This window comes from Meleagris gallopavo, chromosome 4, assembly GCF_905368555.1.
Source record: "Meleagris gallopavo chromosome 4, MGAL_WU_HG_1.1, whole genome shotgun sequence".
NCBI lineage: Eukaryota > Metazoa > Chordata > Aves > Galliformes > Phasianidae > Meleagris > Meleagris gallopavo.
Genome location: NC_139407.1, coordinates 13,975,202 through 13,980,763, shown reverse-complemented (window position 1 = coordinate 13,980,763; position 5,562 = coordinate 13,975,202). Strand labels below are relative to the sequence as shown.

Genomic DNA, 5,562 nt, shown 5'->3' with positions numbered 1-5,562 from the left:
CCGTTACGGGGGTGCGGGCCAAGGTGCCCCCGGACTGGGAGAGAAGGAGCCTCCCTCGGCCGGTAGGGATGGGGGCTGCCCTGTAAGCCAGGGAGCAGCAGTGCCCCGGAGTCCCAGGCCTTTTGCGATGGATGCGGTGGCTGGGTGTCCCCTGTAATCAGGGAAGCCGACTCTCTGGCCGCCGCTTGTTGTGTGCCCAGCTCCATTTGCCCAGTCTGCCCGCCTCTGTGATCCCCCGCAGCACCGGCTGGATTCGCGCCGTGCGCCAGTGAGTTGAGAAAAGCTGCTCAGAGCAGTTTTTGCTGGGGTGAACTGGGGAGGGGGGCTGCAAGGCCTTCCTCGGCTGGGTGGTGCTTTGCGATGTTGGGATTCCCTTTTCCTTCGGTGGGGGGGGGCCTGCCGCTCCGCAGGTCTAACGGTGTCCCCGCTGACGTTTCAGGAGCTGCTGCGGAAGAAAGAAGAAGCAGCGGCGTGGGCACGCGGGAGGCAGGATCGAGCAAGAAGAGGATGCGGAAGCGTGCCGACGCGGGGGGGAAGGAGAGAGGCACTCTGGGCAAAGCACCTGTCCCGTTAGCGGGGCCGCAGTCCCATTTGAGTTTGAGCGTTGCCGACGCCTTGGGTGACCAGGCCGGCTTTGTGCTGGGCGACCTCCCTGTAAGCAGGGCTCGGGTCTTTGCTGTTGCTGTAGTTGGCCTTTTGCCTTGCTGCTCCTTTGGCTGCCTGGGGAGCGTGGCCCCCTGTAACGGAGGGCGAGAGCCACCTCTCCGCACCTGAGAGGGAAATGGAGCTCGCCGGACCCCGAGGCCGCCCTGTAAGCAGGGTAGTGCCATTTCCCCGCCCCTCTTCCTCCTCCGGCCCCTCGGCATCGTTGCCTGGAGGTGGCGTGTCAATGCGACGGCCCCGTACTCGGGTGCGCTGTGCGGCATCTGGCCTTTGGCTTTAGGTGGGAAGCCCCTTGGCACGTTGAGGTCTTTGGCCTCCGTGCAGGCTAGGGACAGGTCACAGGCTCTTGTCTGTTGCCCGCGTTGTGGGTTTATTCCCAGGGTTTGGCTGCGCTGCGTTGTCCTTCCCTTCTGGAAAGTCGCATCTGTGTGTGTGCGTTCCCCTTCCTTTCCTTGTTTGTGTTTGTGGAGTGACTGAGCGACTGAGCTTTCCCTTTAGGCCCTCACAAAGACGGCTGCAGCTTAGCTTCGACTTCCCTGGGGGAACGGAGGACTTTGGTGCACGCCGCAAAAGGGGTGTTCCCTCTCAGTCCCGCGAGCGCAGCGAGTGTCCTGTCTCCCTCCATGCTATGTAGTGTAGATCAGAGCCACTTGGTGGTTGTGTGGCCGTGGCCGCCCTGTCGCCAGGGCTTGGGCCTGTACTTGCGCGGGCGCGTGTTCCGCTGGCAGCGTGACAGCCCCGTTCTCGGGGCGTGTGTCCCAAGCTGCGGAGCCCTCGTCCCCCGAGCGGCCCGCCCGCCCTGTAATCAGGTGTGGGGAGGCTGCAGCATTGCAGCCGGCTGCTCTAGCCATCCAGCTGGCGGGAGTGACCCCTCCCTGTCCCGTCAGAGGGCGCAGGTTGAGGTGCTGCTTTTGTGTGTGGGGTGACCTCCCCGCTCGGCGGGTCGAGGTTGCTCCGTGGGTTCCCAAAGACGAGAGGTTGGTGATGTTCTGGTGCAGCGGGGCGGGCCGGCCTGTAGCTCAGGCGTTGGCGGGAGCCTCGTGCTCCGCGGGGCTTCTTGGTGAGGTTGGGGGATGGGGGTACCGTCCTGTAGGCAGGGCTGTGCGTGCCCCCCATGTGTGTGCTTGGTGAGCTGCGTTCTGAGAGACCCCCTGTAGTCAGGTGGGAATGTGGCCCCGGCCTTTCAGAGGCACGGGGCCGCGAGACGCGAGGTTGGGCTTGCGCCCTCCCTGGAATCGGGGCTGGGATCCCGACCGCGGCCTCTGGCCGTGTCGCCCCGCTGCCTGGCTGCTGAGAGTCGCTCCTGCCGCTGGGGGGGAAACCGAGCTCTGTGGCTCCAGGGGTGTTGTCCGCCCGCCTGTAATCAGGGTCTGGGTGCGCGAGCGTTTGCGCTCAGCTGGCAGCCTGTGTGGGTGACCGCCCCGTTAGCGGGGTGCGGGCCAAGGTGCCCCCGGACTGGGAGAGAAGGAGCCTCCCTCGGCCGGTAGGGATGGGGGCTGCCCTGTAAGCCAGGGAGCAGCAGTGCCCCGCAGTCCCAGGCCTTTTGCGATGGATGCGGTGGCTGGGTGTCCCCTGTAATCAGGGAAGCCGACTCTCTGGCCGCCGCTTGTTGTGTGCCCAGCTCCATTTGCCCAGTCTGCCCGCCTCTGTGATCCCCCGCAGCACCGGCTGGATGCGCGCCGTGCGCCAGTGAGGTGAGAAAAGCTGCTCAGAGCAGTTTTTGCTGGGGTGAACTGGGGAGGGGGGCTGCAAGGCCTTCCTCGGCTGGGTGGTGCTTTGCGATGTTGGGATTCCCTTTTCCTTCGGGTGGGGGGGGGCCTGCCGCTCCGCAGGTCTAACGGTGTCCCCGCTGACGTTTCAGGAGCTGCTGCGGAAGAAAGAAGAAGCAGCGGCGTGGGCACGCGGGAGGCAGGATCGAGCAAGAAGAGGATGCGGAAGCGTGCCGACGCGGGGGGGAAGGAGAGAGGCACTCTGGGCAAAGCACCTGTCCCGTTAGCGGGGCCGCAGTCCCATTTGAGTTTGAGCGTTGCCGACGCCTTGGGTGACCAGGCCGGCTTTGTGCTGGGCGACCTCCCTGTAAGCAGGGCTCGGGTCTTTGCTGTTGCTGTAGTTGGCCTTTTGCCTTGCTGCTCCTTCGGCTGCCTGGGGAGCGTGGCCCCCTGTAACGGAGGGCGAGAGCCACCTCTCCGCACCTGAGTGGGAAATGGAGCTCGCCGGACCCCGAGGCCGCCCTGTAAGCAGGGTAGTGCCATTTCCCCGCCCCTCTTCCTCCTCCGGGCCCTCGGCATCGTTGCCTGGAGGTGGCGTGTCAATGCGACGGCCCCGTACTCGGGGTGCGCGTTGCGGCATCTGGCCTTTGGCTTTAGGTGGGAAGCCCCTTGGCACGTTGAGGTCTTTGGCCTCCGTGCAGGCTAGGGACAGGTCACAGGCTCTTGTCTGTTCTTGCGCGGGCGCGTGTTCCGCTGGCAGCGTGACAGCCCCGTTCTCGGGGCGTGTGTCCCAAGCTGCGGAGCCCTCAGTCCCCCGAGCGGCCCGCCCGCCCTGTAATCAGGTGTGGGGAGGCTGCAGCATTGCAGCCGGCTGCTCTAGCCATCCAGCTGGCGGGAGTGACCCCTCCCTGTCCCGTCAGAGGGCGCAGGTTGAGGTGCTGCTTTTGTGTGTGGGGTGACCTCCCCGCTCGGCGGGTCGAGGTTGCTCCGTGGGTTCCCAAAGACGAGAGGTTGGTGATGTTCTGGTGCAGCCGGGCGGGCCGGCCTGTAGCTCAGGCGTTGGCGGGAGCCTCGTGCTCCGCGGGGCTTCTTGGTGAGGTTGGGGGATGGGGGTACCGTCCTGTAGGCAGGGCTGTGTGTGCCCCCCATGTGTGTGCTTGGTGAGCTGCGTTCTGAGAGACCCCCTGTAGTCAGGTGGGAATGTGGCCCCGGCCTTTCAGAGGCACGGGGCCGCGAGACGCGAGGTTGGGCTTGCGCCCTCCCTGGAATCGGGGCTGGGATCCCGACCGCGGCCTCTGGCCGTGTCGCCCCGCTGCCTGGCTGCTGAGAGTCGCTCCTGCCGCTGGGGGGGAAACCGAGCTCTGTGGCTCCAGGGGTGTTGTCCGCCCGCCTGTAATCAGGGTCTGGGTGCGCGAGCGTTTGCGCTCAGCTGGCAGCCTGTGTGGGTGACCGCCCCGTTAGCGGGGTGCGGGCCAAGGTGCCCCCGGACTGGGAGAGAAGGAGCCTCCCTCGGCCGGTAGGGATGGGGGCTGCCCTGTAAGCCAGGGAGCAGCAGTGCCCCGCAGTCCCAGGCCTTTTGCGATGGATGCGGTGGCTGGGTGTCCCCTGTAATCAGGGAAGCCGACTCTCTGGCCGCCGCTTGTTGTGTGCCCAGCTCCATTTGCCCAGTCTGCCCGCCTCTGTGATCCCCCGCAGCACCGGCTGGATGCGCGCCGTGCGCCAGTGAGGTGAGAAAAGCTGCTCAGAGCAGTTTTTGCTGGGGTGAACTGGGGAGGGGGGCTGCAAGGCCTTCCTCGGCTGGGTGGTGCTTTGCGATGTTGGGATTCCCTTTTCCTTCAGGTGGGGGGGGCCTGCCGCTCCGCAGGTCTAACGGTGTCCCCGCTGACGTTTCAGGAGCTGCTGCGGAAGAAAGAAGAAGCAGCGGCGTGGGGACGCCAGAGGCAGCGTAGAGCAAGAAGATTCTGTTGACTGTCAGTCTTGTTCGATTGACTTGTCTTTTGGAGCCACAGTTCTAGTGTGCCTATTGCTCTTGTTTGCTCTCTGTTTCCTTCTTAGTTATTTGAGAATAAAATTTATTTACGTGTTTTTTGTTGCTGTGATATTTCCTTTTCATCTCTGGCCTGAATTGAGTTTTTGTGTTAAGTTATGCCTCTGTTAGCATAAAGGTTCTCGTTCAATTGCCAGCCAGGCTTTTGTTTCTCTCTTCCGCCTCAAGGAATATCCCTTTTTTCTTTTCTGAGGGTTATCGTGGCCTTGCTGTGGGGTGTTGTCATTTTTTTCCAAACTATCCTTACGTGTCATGGCATAGGGTATGGAATATTGCCTTGGTCTGCTTAAGACCAAGCTTAAGCTCTCCTTTTTCTGTCTGTGCTTCCTGTGCTGCTCCAAGCCCTCTTCCTGTTCGGTAGGAGAAATCAAGAAATATGAACATCATTCACTCTGTTCACAACTATTCTGTAACAATTGAAAACAGTGGATTGTTATCAGTATTGTACTTCTCCATAGCGCAGCATCATACCATGCTCTTTGAGGAATAGGTTCTCTGTCCCTGCTGAAATTAAGGTCCCTTGTCCTGTCTTGTATGGTCTTGTATGGTCTTGTAATAATCTTGTATGTCCCAACTATTTACTATTTCCGGTCTTGCTTTTTGATGTTTACACACATCTTATTTCCATATCCTATGGTTCGTCCATGTGAATGCTCTGTCTGAAGTTCATTTAGTTCATGATTTGGGGCTCTGTCTGTCCTAGCAGTCCTTCCGTACAGGCTAGAGGCTCCACTGTCGGATTACTGTTTGCTAAGCTAGTTCTGACTTGAACAGAGTTCATTCCTCTGTAGTTGGGGTGGTTCTTATTGTGGTAGTGTTACCGAGGCCTGTACCAACCGTAGCGATGATGGCACGCAGTATTGTGTAGCAACTGTTTATTCTTACACAGCGTCGAATCCCACTGAGGTGCGCAGCAGACACCTACCATCCTGCTGTACCCACCACGTGCCTGCACGTCCTTTAGAAAAAGTAATCCCACAAATAGGTTTGTCTTTGAGGTAGAAATAATCCAGACTGTCTTGCTCAGCATGTTCTTTACGTGCATCACTGGGTATTTATCCCTCTTCTGTGGTACATAGAATGTTTCATTGGACAGGATCAGCCCCACTGGCAGATCCCCGAGTGTTGACTAACCAGGTGGCT

At 60.8% G+C, this 5,562-nt stretch overlaps 1 long non-coding RNA gene across 1 annotated transcript; it reads left to right on the top strand.

The window, feature by feature from the left end:
• The first annotated feature begins 413 nt into the window (after nucleotides 1–413).
• LOC146544415 (uncharacterized) lies at nucleotides 414–4,458 on the top strand. The gene is made up of 3 exons (XR_014882849.1): nucleotides 414–2,357; nucleotides 2,525–4,099; nucleotides 4,266–4,458. It is a non-coding gene; the product is annotated as an uncharacterized LOC146544415 (long non-coding RNA).
• The last annotated feature ends 1,104 nt before the right edge of the window (nucleotides 4,459–5,562 follow it).